Below are 16,953 nucleotides of genomic sequence, written 5' to 3' on the forward strand. Positions count from 1 at the left end.
TGATTTTAGCATTCTCTTAGACGTTCGTTCGTTTGTGACTCCAGTTCTTGGGTAGAGTTTGATTTGAACTTCCGCATTGCTTTCAGTTTATTTATATTTAAGACTTTCCGCTTTTCTATTAAATGTTTCATTGTTTTTAATAATGTCGAGGTTTGCTAAAAGAGGTAATAGATAATTCGCTTGCCTAGCTCCTAATAGTAGGCGCCATCACGACTCCCGAGGGTGGGAAATCCGGGTCGTGACAAGTTGGTATCAGAGCAATAGGTTACATAGGTCTCACAACTCACAGACAAACTCGGTAGAGTCTGAGGGATCAGAATGGAGACGTATGTATTTATCCCCCAGAGGCTACAGAGTTAGGAAAATTTCACTTTGTTCTTTTTTGTCGTGCAATTCTGTTTCTCAAATACTGATTGTCTCTCTACTCTGTTCTTTCGCAGATGGCGAGAACACGTGCTTCCTCTTCTACCGTGCAGCAGCCCGAGCCCCCAGCAGCAGCTCCTACGAGGGGCAGAGGGCGAGGCCGAGGCCGTGCCAGAGGCCGAGGCAGGGGCAGAGCTCAGCCCCGAGCAGCAGCCCCAGAGGCGGAGCCTCAGATTGATTATGACGAGGAGGTTCCAGCTCCAGCAGCTTCGGTGGGCCCAGCTCAGGTCCCAGAGGGGTTTATAGCCACCCCAGTTCTTCAGGACGCTTTGGTCAGATTGGTAAGCCTTATGGATAGCGTCACTCGAGCGGGTTTGCTTCCAGTAGCACCAGCCACTTCCCAGGCTGGAGGAGGAGTTCAGACTCCTTCTACACGTACTCCGGAGCAGGTAGCTCCCCAGGCTCAGGTTCCAGTGGTTCAGCCAGCGGTGACAGTCCAGCCGGGTATTGTGACTCAGACCGGCGATGGAGCGGCTATGTCCGCAGATGCTTTGTGGAGGCTGGATAGGTTTACCAAGATCTTCACCACCACATTCAGCGGTGCTTCTTCAGAGGACCCCCAGGATTTCTTATATAGATGCCATGAGGTTCTTCGGACTATGGGTATTGTGGAGACCAATGGGGTCGACTTCGCCACCTTTCGTCTATCTGGATCCGCCAAGACTTGGTGGAGGGACTAGTGTTTAGCCAGGCCGGCAGGGTCGCCATCTCTGACTTGGGACCAGTTTGCAGAGTTGTTCTTGGAGAAGTTTCTCCCCGTTACTCAGCGAGATGCTCTTCGCAGGCAGTTTGAGCGCCTTCAGCAGGGCTCTATGACAGTCACACCGTATCAGACCCGATTCATTGATCTAGCTCGCCATGCTATTGTTATACTCCCCACCGAGAGAGAGAGAGGGTGCGGAGGTTTATTGATGGTTTGATTCAGCCGATCCGTCTCCAGATGGCTATGGGGGCCGGGAGTGAGATTTCTTTTCAGGAGGCGGCCAATGCAGCCCATAGAGTTGAGACGGCTCTTGCACAGGGAGGTGGTCATGGGTCAGATAAGAGGCCCCGTCATACAGGTAGGTTCAGTGGTACCTCGTCTGGAGGTAGATATTCTTATGGTAGAGGCCATCCTCCGAGGCCCTTTCAGTCAGCTCTTCAGGTTTCTTATGGTACTTCAGGTGGTCGTGGTTCTCAGCCGCATTATTCTGACCAGCAGCCTCACAGTTCACCATCAGCACCCATCAGTGCCTCACCACTTCAGAGTTTTCAAGGTGGACATTCAGGTCGACAGGGTCAGCAGTCAAGGGCTTGTTACCCTTGTGGTGAGCCGAGTCACATTGTCAGATTTTGCCCTCGAGCTTCGAGCAATTCCCAGCAGCAGGGTCCTCGTCCTATGATACAGGCATCAGGTGTCCACAGGCCGCCCAGCCAGCTAGAGGCGGGGGTAGAGGTCATAGAGGTGGAGGTAGAGATCATAGAGGTGGAGCTCGGACCGCCAGAGGTAGAAGCCAGCCAGCAGCCGATCATCCCAGGGATATGGGTCAGGGAGGTGGGGCCCAACCCCGATGTTACGCTCTTCCAGCCAGGCCAGAGGCTGAGTCTTCAGATACAGTTATTACAGCTACTATTCTGGTCTGTGATAGGGATGCTTCAGTGGTATTCGACCCTGCGTCTACGTATTCGTATGCGTCATCCTATTTTGCACCGTACTTGGTTATGCCTAGTGATGCCTTGGGTGCTCCTGTTTATGTATCTACACCTGTGGGTGATTCTATAGTGGTCGACCGAGTTCATCGTTCCTGTGTGGTAGTGTTTGAGGGTCTTGAGACCCGTGTTGATTTATTGCTCTTAGATATGGTAGATTTCGACGTCATATTAGGGATGGATTGGTTGTCCCCATATCATGCCATCTTGGATTGCCACGCCAAGACCGTGACCTTGGCTTTTCCAGATTTGCCCCGTTTAGAGTGGAGAGGGACCCCAGGTCATACCACTCGCAGTGTTATCTCATATGTGAAGGCTCGACGCATGGTCGAGAAGGGGTGTTTAGCTTATCTGGCGTATGTTTGCGACTCCAGCGCAGAGGTCCCTTCTATTGATTCTGTACCTATTGTTCAGGAGTTCCCCGAGGTTTTCCCTTCGGACCTGCCGGGTATGCCGCCCGACAGGGATATTGATTTTTGTATTGATCTGGCTCCGGGCACGCAACCCATTTCTATCCCGCCGTATCGCATGGCCCCGCCGGAGTTGAAAGAATTAAAGGGCCAGTTGCAGGATTTGCTTGAGAAGGGTTTCATTAGACCCGGCGTCTCGCCTTGGGGTGCACCGGTGTTATTTGTGAAGAAAAAGGACGGTTCAATGAGGATGTGCATTGATTACCGGCAATTGAACAAAGTGACGATAAAGAACAAGTATCCACTGCCAAGGATTGACGATTTGTTCGACCAGCTTCAGGGTGCAAAACTATTTTCAAAGATAGACTTGCGATCTGGCTACCATCAGTTGAGGATTAGGGCATCCGATGTCCCTAAGACAGCTTTCCGTACTCGGTATGGGCATTATGAGTTCTTGGTCATGTCATTTGGGTTGACCAATGCCCCAGCAGCATTCAAGGAGTTGATGAACCGAGTGTTCAGGCCATATTTGGATATGTTTGTGATAGTCTTTATTGATGATATTTTGGTGTACTCCCGCAGCCGGGAGGAGCACGAGCAGCACCTTAGAGTGGTTCTTCAGACTTTGAGGGATAGTCAGTTATATGCTAAGTTCTCGAAGTGTGAGTTTTGGTTGAGTTCGGTTTCATTCCTGGGTCACGTCGTATCAGCAGAGGGTATTCAGGTGGACCCGAAGAAGATTGACGCAGTCAAAAACTGGCCTCGACCAGCTTTAGCTACAGAGATTCGGAGTTTCTTGGGGTTAGCAGGCTACTATCGTCGGTTCGTGGAGGGGTTTTCATCTATTGCAGCCCCGATGACCAGGTTAACCCAGAAGGGTGCCCAGTTCAGATGGTCGGATGAGTGTGAGGCGAGCTTTCAGAAGCTCAAGACAGCTCTGACTACGGCACCGGTATTGGTTTTGCCCACAGGATCAGGGCCTTATACAATCTATTGTGATGCTTCCCGTATTGGGCTTGGTGCAGTATTGATGCAGGATGGTAGAGTCATAGCCTATGCTTCGAGGCAGTTGAAGATCCACGAGAAGAATTATCCGGTTCATGATCTAGAGTTGACAGCCATTGTTCATGCTTTGAAGATTTGGAGGCATTATCTATATGGTGTGACGTGTGAGGTGTACACTGATCACAAGAGTCTTCAGTACTTGTTCAAGCAAAAGGAGTTGAAATTGAGGCAGAGGAGGTGGTTGGAGTTGCTGAAAGATTATGATGTTACTATCTTTTACCACCCGGGGAAGGCCAATGTGGTGGCCGATGCATTGAGTAGGAAGTCCGCCAGCATGGGTAGTCTTGCTTATATTCCGGCCAGCCAGAGGCCGCTTGCTTTGGTGTTCAGGCTTTGGCCAATTGATTTATGAGGTTGGATATCTCTGAGCCTAGCCGAGTGTTAACTTGCACGGTTGCTCGTTCTTCATTATTGGAGCGTATCCGTGATCGGCAGTTTGATAATCCCTATTTGTGTGTCCTGAGAGACACGGTGCAGCGTGGAGGTGCCAAGAAAGTGACCTTAGATGATGATGGTGTCTTGAGACTGCAGGGGCGAGTTTGTGTGCCCAATGTTGATGGGATTCGAGAGTTGATCTTAGCGGAGGCCCATAGCTCCCGGTATTCTATTCACCCGGGCGCCGCGAAGATGTATCAGGATCTGAGGCAGCACTATTGGTGGCGCAAAATGAAGAAAGATATTGTTGCATATGTGGCTCGATGTTTGAACTGTCAGCAGGTTAAGTACGAGCATCAGAGGCCTGGTGGACTGTTTCAGAGGATTGAGCTTCCCGAGTGGAAGTGGGAGAGGATTACTATGGATTTTGTTACTGGACTTCCGTTGACCCGGAAGAAGTTTGATGCGATTTGGGTCATTGTTGATAGGCTGACCAAGTCAACGCATTTTGTTCCTGTTGCAGCCACTTATTCATCCGAGAGGTTAGCTGAGATCTACATCAGAGAGATTGTTCGCCTTCATGGGGTGCCGGTATCTATCATTTCGGACCGGGGTACGCAGTTTACCTCGCGCTTCTGGAGAGCAGTTCAGCAAGAGTTGGGCACCCAGGTTGATTTGAGCACAACATTTCATCCTCAGACGAACGGACAGTCCGAGCGGACTATTCAGATATTGGAGGACATGCTCCGAGCTTGTGTTATTGACTTTGGAGGTTCGTGGGATCAGTTCTTGCCCTTAGCAGAGTTTGCCTACAACAACAGCTACCAGTCCAGCATTCAGATGGCTCCGTATGAGGCGTTGTATGGCAGGCGATGTCGGTCCCCAGTGGGATGGTTTGAGCCGGGAGAGGCTCGGTTGTTGGGTACAGATCTAGTTCAGGAGGCCTTGGACAAGGTCAAGATCATTCAGGATAGGCTTCGGACAGCTCAGTCCAGGCAGAAGAGCTATGCAGATCGCAAGGTTCGAGATGTAGCTTTCATGGTTGGTGAGTGAGTATTGCTCCGAGTGTCGCCTATGAAGGGCGTGATGAGATTTGGGAAGAAGGGCAAGCTTAGCCCTAGGTTCATTGGCCCATTTGAGATTCTCGACCGTGTGGGAGAGGTGGCTTATAGGCTTGCCTTGCCGCCTAGCTTGTCAGCCGTGCATCTAGTTTTTCATGTGTCCATGCTTCGGAGGTATCACGGCGATCCAGCCCACGTGTTAGATTTCAACACTGTCCAGTTGGACAAGGATCTGTCTTATGAGGAGGAGCCGATGGCTATTCTAGATCGACAGGTTCGACAGTTGAGGTCGAAGAGTTTTCCTTCAGTGCATGTGCAGTGGAGAGGTCAGCCTCTTGAGGCATCGACCTGGGAGTCCGAGTCTGATATGCGGAGCCGCTATCCTCATCTTTTTCCCGACTCAGGTACTTCTTTCCTTTGTCCGTTCGAGGACGAACTGTTATTTTAGAGGTGGAGAATGTGACGACCCAAAGGGTCATCACCTATTTTCTCATTCATACCGTGCTTCCGAGGCCTTGAAAACCTCATTTAAGGTTGCCTCAATTTGCGTGCACAGTCCGGGCGCGTAGCCGGAAAGCTTAAATATGAATTCTGTGTGAAAAATGCTAAATTTTGATATAAATATGAATATATTTGACTTCGATCAACATTTTGGGTAAACGGACCCGGACCCGTGATTTGACAGTCCCGGAGGGTCCGTAGAAAAATATGGTACTCGGGCATATGCCCGGAGTCGAATTCCAAGGTCTAGAGCCCGAGTAATGAATTTTTCTATGAAATTGTTTTCTGAAATTATTAAGGAAATTGAAAATGAAATTTGATTAAAAGACTGTGGTATCGGGCTCGTATTTTGGTTCTGACGCCCGGTACAAGTCTTATATATGGTTTAAGCGCTTTCTGTAAAATTTGGTTGAAGCCGGACGTCGTTTGACGTGTTTCAGACTTAAAATGAAAATTTTGATGCTTTATGAAAATTTCAAAGAAAAACATGAGTTTTGAGGCTTAATTCGATGTATATGATGTTATTTTGGCGATTTGATCGCACGGATAAGTCCGTAGGATGTTTTTGAGGTTGTGTGTATATTTGGTTAGGAGCCCCGAGGGCTCGGGAGTGTTTCGGAGGTGTTCCGGGAGGTTTTAGAACTTAGAAAAGTTGCAGAAAAGTCTGCAACAGGTGCCCAGTCATTTCCTTCTTCGCGATCGCACTCTCTCTCCCGCGTTCGCGAAGCATCAGAATTTCCTTCATCGCGTTCGCGTACAGCATCGCGTTCGCGTAAGCCAAATTTGAGACCCCAGTAATTTCCTCTTCGCGTTCGCATTCACAGGTTCGCGAACGCGTGGCCTTGCAGCCTTCTTCATCGCGTTCGCGTGGGCCTTCACGCGTTCGCATAGAACAAAATCCTGAACCCCAGCCTTTTTCTCTTCGCGTTCGCGTCCTCCCCAATCACGAACGCGATGTTCATTTAGGTCAACCCTTCGCGAATGCGACCCCCTTCCCGCGAACGCGAAGGGCAAATTTTGCCCAGTTAAATGTTAATTTTCAGAAACAGTAGCTACGGGATTCCTTCAAAAATACACGAACTCCTTTCTTCTCCGAGCACTTAGACGTCCATTGAAGCCTCCTTTCTTCAAGACCACTTGGGTTAGTAAATTCCAACTTGTTTTCTTCATTTTCCATCATTATTAATCAAACTCCAAGGCTTAAATCATGTAATCTAGGGTTGAAATTGGGGGAAAGTGGGTAGAGTTAGGGCTTTTCAATTTTTCTTGATTTAGACCTCGTTTTGGGGTCGAATTTGAAAACAAATTGTATATTCGGTCTCGTGGGGGAATGGGTGATATGAAATTGGTTCGAACCTCGGGTTTTGACCAAGCGGGCCCGGGGTCGATTTTTGGAATTTTGGGAAGAAAGCTTAGAAAATTATATTTAGGCATTGGGTTTGATTTGTTTAGCTTATATTAATATTGTAAAGTCGTTATTTCATAGATTTGATTGAGTTGGAGCCGAATTCGAGAGGGAAGGCGGTCGTTGTGGGTTGATTTAGCTGTGGAAGTTGAGGTAAGTGTTTGGTTTAACCTTAGCTTGAGGGAATAGGTGTTGAGTCTTGTTTGCTACTTGCTAATTGTCGAGTACGGTGTATGGGCATGGTGACGAGTATCTATGCACTATCTATGCACTGGTGTCTATCATGACCGTGAGTCCTTATGTTGTGTTTATTCTTATCTTGTTGTGCTTTTCCATGCTTAGTTGATGATTCCTATGTGACGAAAGAGTATGAGAAGGAAATTATGAATTGTAAAATTCTTGGGAGCATTGGCTCAAGTGATAAAGTGAGATGTGAAGTAAAAATAAAAGAAAGCTAATGAGTTATTGGTTATTCCCTTGCCGGGATGTTTTACTGTTTGGTAGACTTTTCTCCCTTGCCGGGATATTGAAATTGTTGTTATTGTTCCCTTGCTGGGATTCCTATTCTGTTTGTCTATTCCCTCGCCCCATTGTTTGTGATTGCTGTTTGGGTGAGGACGAGTGATAAAGCACGAAGGGTGATGCCATGCACGATTGTGATATGAAAACTAATGCACGAAGGGACATTTCATGCCATGATGTGAGTGTTATGCACGAAGGATCATTCCGTGCCATCATTTTGTGAGGTAACGCACGAAGGGTGATGCCGTGCACTTTATATGATTGTTTTGGTCACGAAGGATGGTGCCGTGCAACTGTTGATTTTCTACTCTCGTTGATATTGTAGTTGTACTGTTTCATTCCTTATTTATTGATTTTCTACCTGAACTGTTATAGCCACTACAGCATGCTCCCCTCCCTCTTGACTGGTTGATTTCTGTATACCTTTGTATTGCATACATATATATTGAACTGCACAGGTTTGTTTGGTAGTCCGGTCTAGCCTCGTCACTACTTCGCCGTGGTTAGGCCAGGCACTTACCAGCACATGGGGTCGGTTGTGCTGATGCTGCACTCTGTGCATCTGTTTGCACAGATCACGGTGCCGGAGCAGCTTTTGGACAGCAACAGTAGATTGGGAGTAGACCTTTAGTCCAGAGACACCGAGGTAGCCTTGCTGACGTCTGCAGGCCCGGAGTCTCCTCTATCTCTATTTCAGTTTGTTATCCCTTGTACCGAAACAAACAGATTATGACTTCTTTCAGTCTATTGTATTTAGTAAATCTTAGAAGTTCGTGAGTATGGTGACACCAATCTTGGGTAGAGTTTTGTGTTGGAATTTCCGCATTTCTTTCAGTTATTTACATTTGAGACTTCCGCTTATTTTATTAAACGCTTCGTTTTATTTATATTGTTAATGCTTGCTAAAAGAGGTAATTAATAATTGGCTTGCCTAGCTCCTAATAGTAGGCGCCATCACGACTCCCGAGGGTGGGAAATCTGGGTCGTGACATCTTCATCTTTCGCCTTTAAATCTTCAAGCTAGACTTTCAAATCTTCATACCCATCTTTAAACCTTCATATCAGCCTTCAGACCTTCATATTCCCAGATAAAGATGGCAAAAACCTCTAAATATGTGCCTCAAAATACTGCTCCTTCAACCTCTACCCCGGCCGCAGATGCCGAAGCGACCCTTCCAGTAGTAGCCCCGGAACCTCTTATTAAGAATTTTTTCCCTGGAGGTTGCTCCATAGATAATGACTTTAAGGTCGAAAAAGCCTCCAAACAAAGAGATCGAGGTGAGGAGGCGTGGAGGTATATCTGTTCCATCACCAAAGACACGCTCCCAACGGTCTGGGAGGATTGCAGGTGGGCAGGCAAGGAAGTAGTCATCCTCGGTCCTGATGAGGACATCACAGTACAACGCATGTGGAGGGGTACTTAAGCGTTTATACGTACCCCTTCACGCTTGGACCAATGGACACGGTGGTCCTCGACTTTTGTAAGAGGTACGAGGTCTGCCTCGGGCAGATCCATCCGTCCTTTCGGAGGATCGTGACTCTCTTCTGTCGCTTTGTCAACAACATGGAAGTGTACCAGTTCTCTATCGACCATATGATCTGTGTCTACAGCCCCGAATCTTCCGATGAGGGTTAATTAAGCTTGCCCGATGGGCAAAGAAGGCTCCCTTCTCGAGCATCGACGAAGACATGGATCGAGGGTGGCAGGAAAGATTTGTTCGGGTAAAGACCGAAGATCTCAATCCCTCCGCTTTTATGTCGCTCCCTGAGAAGTGGAACTCAACACGTAAGTTCATCTCCTCTTAAGTTGTCAAAATAACCCTTTGAATTTACTCTTTTTTCTCATCACCCGTCTTTCCTGATATGCAGCGGTTGCCCTAGTCCTCAATGCAGTCTCCCATTTCAAGGAGTGAGTCGAGGATATCTACGAACAATTGATGCTCTCTACCAGGGTTCCCAATGTACTCGTGCCAGGGTCCCGGACCTTGATTCTCTCTACCAGCTCTGGGACTACCTCGAGGATGATGACATAGAGTTTGTTGTCCACGAACCAGCCGACTCTACACAAGAGCTAGCAGTACCAGAGGGGGATGACCGTAAGGCTGAACCCCCCTCAGCTTGGGAGCCTGAGGAAGAACCTGTGGCACTGCCCCTCGAGAGGCTGCTCCACTCCCGAGAGAGGTTACTGACGTCTCTGACATCTCGTAGTCACCGTCCTACATGGAGCCTCTTTTTAATGAGACTCATGCCATTAAAGAAAAGCCGACCGAGACATCACGGGCCACCAATGAAGCCCTTAACTTGCTTTTCGAAGGTATGGCCTTCGGTGCGCTGGAAGAATACTCCGATTTTGGCCACCTGGAGATTCCGAAAAGAGATGTGCTGCCGGGATCAGGCGGGTCGAGCCCAAATCTTGTAAAGCAATTCTCCGACCTGAGTGCGGACCCTGACTGTAAGAAGAAGGTCATGTTTACAGTACCGACGGATACTAGGATCTTATCCAGGTAAGTCGGTGTGGCCAGCTACCTTCGTTCCTTGGTCACTAAAGAGGATCAAGTGAAGAAGAATGAAGTGGACACACCGAGCCTCTTCAACGAGGCATAGTAGGCGCTAAACACGGTATATTTTCTTTTTCTCATATCTTTAAGAAGTCCATTTTTCCGTAGTGTATTTTAACGATTTCGAAATTTTTATGCTTCAGGCCTCGGTGCTTATCATGAGAGCTTCCACCGGGCTCGGATGGAGGTGAGTCACCTTGAGTTCGAGCTCACGGAGCAAGTCCGGCAAAAAGACATATACAAAGCTCTTTGTGGGCAAAAAGATGAGGTCCTCAAGGACCAGTCCTTCCTTCAAGCCGAGCTAGAAAGAGCTCAAAAAGAGGCCTCAAAGATGAAACGGGAACATGCCTTTCTGGTTGAAAAGTAAGAGTTTTTGAGATTAATAACGAGAGGTTAAGCGCAACTACTAACGTTGCAAGCTTGCAAGTCCAAGAGAAGATAGATCTGATCGACCAGCTTAGGGCCGAGATGGACGAGGTCAAAGCCTCAATCGAGGAGTTGAGGAGCAAAATGGATTTCCTGGCCTGGGAGCAGGATGCTACCAAAGAGGATTTAGCATCGACCAAAGATTAGCTCCGGGTGATGAGAGAAAAATCCGACAAATGGTCTCGGCTGAATAAGGAGCTCGGGGAATAACTTGACTCGACTGTTACAGAATGGGACACTCTCAATCAAGAATACACCGCACTGAAGTCCAAGTTGGAGGCGGCTTCGAACGAGGCCTCCGAAGTTCAAGACATACTAGCCTATTACAAGAACAGTGTGGAGGTAGCCGAGGCCCGTGTAATAACGAAGGCCGAGTACGTAAAGTGGTTGTCTCGGAGAGACACCCTTGAGGAAATTCATGCTCGGGAGATTGACCTAGCGGCCGAGATCGAAGGGTGAAGAGGCTTGAAGCCGAGGCTAAAAAGAGATACTAGCCCGATGGTTCGGGCAGCGAGTCCGGCTCCGATGAAGACTAGGTGGGAAATGCCTTTTTTGTTTTCCCTTATATTTTGTATTTTGGGGCCGCTTCAGAGTGCCTCTGTAGATACCTTTTGGTACATATGTATATAAAAACATTTCTTCGGCTATGCATTGTGTATTTTACTTTTCTGTATTTGCTTGTGTCTAAGACTTATAATATATCGTCGATGCCTTAGCGTAGAATTTGACATCGTTAAACTTGTTTGTTCCCCTAAAGCCCGGATGAGTCCTGAATTAAGTAATAACTCTGAATTGCTTTGGTTTCGGAGTACCCGATAAAAAATGAAGTCCTTGTTATAATTTTTGAACGTTTTCGCCGGACATAGTCATTCTTTACCGTAGATGGCTCTTTTCATGGCCGTAATTCAAGACCGAGTAACTTGACCGGGTCTGAAGTAGTCTTTTTTGTTATTAAAAATATGTAAGGACCTTACTTTTCAAGTACAGAATCATACGTCTCCGAGCCATTTAAGTTGGTTGTGGCCTTTTGCGTTTGGGCCTTGCCTAGTAGGCTCGGTGCCTCTAAGATTTAGTAACCCAATTTTTTTGGTCTTATTGTCAGGTAGCAGTCCCTGATTCGGGGAGGCCCGCATGCTTAAGGGTTTTGAACCCAATATTTGTTCAAAGTAACTTTTGACTATTATATTTGCTTATGCAAATTTGAACCGATGAAACATAGAAGGCAAATTTAATTTTATTACTTTGAATGTCGTGTAAATAGTCGGTGGTACAAAAGCTATCTGCCATGGCGAGAATGAGCTATGTGGTCACGGTTCGTTTGACCGTTTGACCCTGACAATTAATACTAATATTCAAGCCTTGGCTTTCAATATTGAATAAGAATGCCTTCTACATTCCCGAACTCAGGATCTTGACTTAGGGTGTGATGGACCCCGAGTATTCGAGATTGAATTTTTGAGGCTTGAATACTATTGATCTGATCATGATCCACAATCCCCGGTCTCAGATTGTTCTTCAAAACTAGGGTAGCACGTTTTACTGTTGCCTCATTAAAACCTTGCCGTAAAACCCACTTCGGGAAAAAAATGGTCCAAGAAAAAAAGAGCGTAACGCGTGCTTTCAGGCTTAATCCTTAGATTCGACTTCAACTGAGTACTTGCACGGGTTAGTTCAAAGCGTAATAAACCACAAAGAAGATTGTGTTCATACCTTAGCAGTAGTATCGCTTTATGTTTGCCATATTCCAATTGTTGGGTAGTTGTACCCCATTTCTAGATTCGAGCTGGTACAAGCCTTTCCCGATTGTATGGTGACTCTGTACGGTCCTTCCCAGTTTGGGCCTAGTTTCCCGTCATTTGGGTTCTTGGTATGTAATGTAACTCTACTCAGTACCAAGTCCCCGGCTTGAAAGTATTGAAGGCGTGCCTTTCGGTGGTAATATCTCCCCATGCATTGCTTTTGGACCGCTAACCGGACTAGGGCAGTTTGTCACCTTTCGTTTGCTAATCTAAGCTCGTGGCCATAGCCTCTCATTTTACGTATCCGTGGCGTATTGGAGCCTTAGGCTCGGTTCTCCTACCTCTACCAGAATCAGAGCTTCTGTGCCATAGACTAGAGAGAACGGTATTTCATCGGCACTTTACTTCGAAGTCGTTCTATATGCCTATAAGACCTCGAGCAAAATTTGTTTCCATTTTCCTTTTGAGTCGGTCAATCCCTTTATTAGGTTTTGGAGTATAGTTTTGTTTGTTGATTCTGCTTGACCATTCCCACTTGGGTGGTAGGGTGTCGATAAAATCTTTTTGATTTTGTAATCTTCAAAAAACTTATTAATCTTGCAGCTGATGAACTGCTTCCCATTATCGCACGTGATCTCGGACGGTATCCCGAACTGGTATATTATATGATCCCAGATGAAGTCAGTGACCTCCTTTTCCCTAACTTTCTCTAACGCCTGTGCTTCGACCCACTTGGAGAAGTAATCGGCCATAAGTAATATGTACTGGGTTTTGCCGGGTGCCCACGGCAAGGCACCGGCGATGTCTATTCCATATTTCATGAACGGCCAAGGGGAAAGAACCAGGTAAAGCATCTCTCCCGGTGGTAGAACATCAGGGAGTGCCTCTGACATTCGTTGCACTTTTGAACGAAGTCTTTCGCATCCTTTTCCATCTCGTTCCAGTAATAACTGGCTCTGATCAATTTTCGAACCAAGGACTCTTATGCCGAATGGTTTCAACAAGTACCCTAGTGTACTTTCCTCATCACGTAGTCGGTATCCCCGGGACCCAAACTCATTGCTAACGGTCCGAAAAATGATCTTCGGTATAATTTTCCACCAACCAAACTAAACCGGGATGCCTAAGATAATAGTCCCCGAGTGTAGCCCAGTGAGCTTTCTTCCCGAGTTATCCAGGCATGCCTAAGATAATAGTCCCCGAGTGGGAATGGTCGTGACCTTTAAAATTCGAGGGTTGCCTAAAAGGTCTTATGCCCTCGACGCTCAATAGTTTGATATGTTCGAGTTTTATTTTTCGGACGGCAGTCCCCGAGTGTGGGGGTGAATATCCAAACTCTGGCTATGATCATCCCTTAAGCTCGTTCCCATAATAAATTGAAAGTATGGAATTGTAAAGTAGAAAAAAAAATTCTAAGACATGAGATAATTGCAAGGAAAAATACTTCTCTTTATTCTTGTGAAAAATAATTACACATGCGTACATGTTTAGAGCTAGGGCGCGAACAACATATCCGGGCACGGTTCGTTCAACCGTTTGGCCCTATCGAGACCCGTCATTATGAAGTAATTTCCTCGCAATAAAGTTGACATCCAAAGGCAATACCCCCCCCCCCCAATATTCGAGGTATTGTAGGGAACCTCGGATACTGTTGAATGCTGTCTTTGACACTGATTCGTGGTCGGCCTTCGATTCTATGTTAGCGCGATCCGTTGTTGCCTTATTAAAAACCTTGAGAAAGAACCCAATTGGGACAAAAATGGTTCAAGGTAAAAAGAGTGCAACACGTGCTTTAAGATCCAAAGCTTCGTGCCGCTCCTTGTCGATAACCTGCAAGTGTTAGTCGAGAAATAGAAAGAATTGAAATGGGGTCGTACCTTCATTTGGATTTTGGATGTTTAATGTGACCTTCCTTAGTACCAAGTCCCCGTGAACTTTGACCTCGATCATTTCTCCTCTCATTCCGTGTAGAATTTTGCGCAGACCCGCTGTCTCTACGGTCCCCATTATACGGTTGATATCGATCTCTTTTTAAATCAATTCTCGATCAATATCTCTCTTGATTCTATCCACGTGCCTGTTAGGATAAACAGACCTAGAAGGATCCCCCAGTTGATCATCCTCGACCCTGATCTTCGATTGATACCGATTGTGTACATCGGCCCAAGTGATAGCTGGGTATTCGATCAAATTCTGCTTCAACTGCTGGGAAGCTACTGAACTTCAAACGTTAAGACCTTGAGTGAAAGCTTGAATGGCCCAATCGTCGATGACCAGTGGCAAATCCATTCATTCCATTTGGAATCGAGATATGAATTCTCTAAGCATCTCGTTGTCCTTTTGCCTTACCTTGAAAAGGTCCGACTTTCTTGTTGCTGCCTTAATGGCCCTGGTGTGTGCCTTTACAAAGGAATCTGCGAGTATAGAAAATGAATCAATAGAATTAGGCAGTAAATTATGATACCATATCATAGCACCCTTCGATAAAGTCTCCCCGAATATTTTCAACAAGACGGGTTCGATCTTGTCATCTTCCAATCATTTCCTTTGATAGCACACGTGTAGGAGGTGATGTGTTCGTTTGGACCAGTCGTCCCATTATATTTAGGAATCTCAGGCATACGGAACTTCTTGGGGATCGGCTTTGGAGCTGCGCTCAGGGGGGAAAGATTTTTGTACAAACTTTTTGGAATTTGGACCTTTCAATATTGGTGGAGCCCCCGGGATCTGGTTGACCATGGAATTATAGGTTTCTACTTTCTTGTCGTTTTCCTCGATCTTCTTTTTCCCTCATCTCGATACGCTTTATCAGTTCTTCGAGCATCTTAATGATAGAAAGGTTGGTCTTCGATTCCTTTTTGTTCGACCTCTTCGAAGTCGATTCGACCCTGTGTATGATTTCTTGGGACGGCTCGGGTTCGACCCTACCCGATGTATGATTCTGATTTTGGAGCTGAGTTATCGTTGCCTATTAGGCTTGCAACATTTTGAAGATTACCCGCAGGTTGATCCCACCATCTTCACCTCTATGTGTATTTTGAGTAGTTGATCGGGTATTCCCACGAACTCTGCCTTCGGGATCGGTGGCCAAATTTCCATTGATGGCCACATGCGAACTGACGTCGATTGGATCAACAGCCGGAATTCCATCAAGGCCAGCAGGGTACAATATTTCCTGGTGGCTGGTGCAATGTTCTCATTCTCGCCGTGGTGGCTGAGATCATTGTCAATGTGTTGAGGTGCTGACTGGGAGTTTGATATTTTTTTTTAATCCTGTAATCAAAGACACTTCAAAGAACAAGCGTAAAATAGTGTGTGTGTAGAAAATTTGTACCAGGCAATCACTATTATCCTTAGCCCCACTATGGGCGCCAAACTGTTTACCCTAAAAAAGAATAAGAATTGAATTTATATTGTGGTTTTAAGGACACGTGATTTACTTAGCACAAATTGAGAGAAAACATAAATTGACAATGAAATTAACTGCGAATATAAATAAAGCAAACCAAATAAAATGTATAGCTTTGATCTTTGAACCAGGTTGTCCTCGAATCAACTGAATATTTCACCAGAAAGTATGAACACAGTAATAAGAATATTGAGAGCTTAAGAGAAAGTGACTATATATAGCTTTATGTAACGTGAATATGATGTCTTTTCACAAATAATCAGACCCCCTATATATAGTGGCGGAGTCCTACTCTTGGTACAATTCTAAATACAGTAAGAAATCCCATGATTGGCTAACTAATCGGCCTCTTCTTGATATGTGTCGGGATTTGCGCCGTGATCCCCGCTCGATCACGGATATTTCGTCTTTCTGTTATTCGACCCGGTAAGCTTCCCTCGAACTCCATTTTTATTCGGTCTCGATCTTGGTCGATCTCAATCTTAGTAGATCTTGGTTTTGGTCAGTCTTGATCTTAATCGGTCTCAGGGTCTCGAGCTTGACAATCTAACTCTGCACCATAGTTTGATATAAATCGAAGCTGATTCTTGACTTATCATGCTCCATCCTCGATTAATTGCACTAAAAAAGGCAAGCCTGATTGGACCGTATACAAGGATAATATCATTTTCCGGATCGAAGCATCCTCTGTCGTCTAAATTGTAGATTGTTCTTTGTCCTAGAACGTATTCAGACTAATTTAGTTTTGTAGAAGAAATATTAAAAGAAACTTTACTAATTGAAATTCATGTGAACTTTTTCATTTTTTTATTTTACCAAGATAACGAAAGTGAGAAACGTAAATAACGAATAATGTAGAAAAATATAAAGCTCTACAAAGAATCGGGTGCAATTTAAAGTTTTTCATAAAGCAATGTCACGAGTCACGACCTTTAAATAAAAGCCTCCTCTAAGATTCCTAACATCTTTGAGTACGATTTTGGAGGGGAACTTTATCAAGGAACTGAAAAGATTTCTGTATAAGTGACTAGGGTGTACAAATAAAAGCAGTAAACTATACTAAATCGAGTCAAACCGCAAAAAAAAAAAAATTCGATGTGGTTTGGTTTGATTTGGTAAATTTGATATTCCGACCATAGTTGATTTGATTTGGTTTTAACTAAAAAAAAGTCAAATCGAAACTAAACCACCCCGAGATTACATTTATACAATTATTTAAAAATATTTTATATATATAAATATTTATTGTAATGTAATTTATAAATATTTCTCAAATTTTTTTTACAGTTTTATCTTTAATGTATTATTTCAAGCTTGGACTTAACACTCTTGAATGCTCCAATAAATTTTATAACTCATAAATGTAGTAA

The sequence above is a fragment of the Nicotiana attenuata genome, unplaced genomic scaffold (genome assembly GCF_001879085.1).
Source record: "Nicotiana attenuata strain UT unplaced genomic scaffold, NIATTr2, whole genome shotgun sequence".
Taxonomy (NCBI): Eukaryota; Viridiplantae; Streptophyta; class Magnoliopsida; order Solanales; family Solanaceae; genus Nicotiana; species Nicotiana attenuata.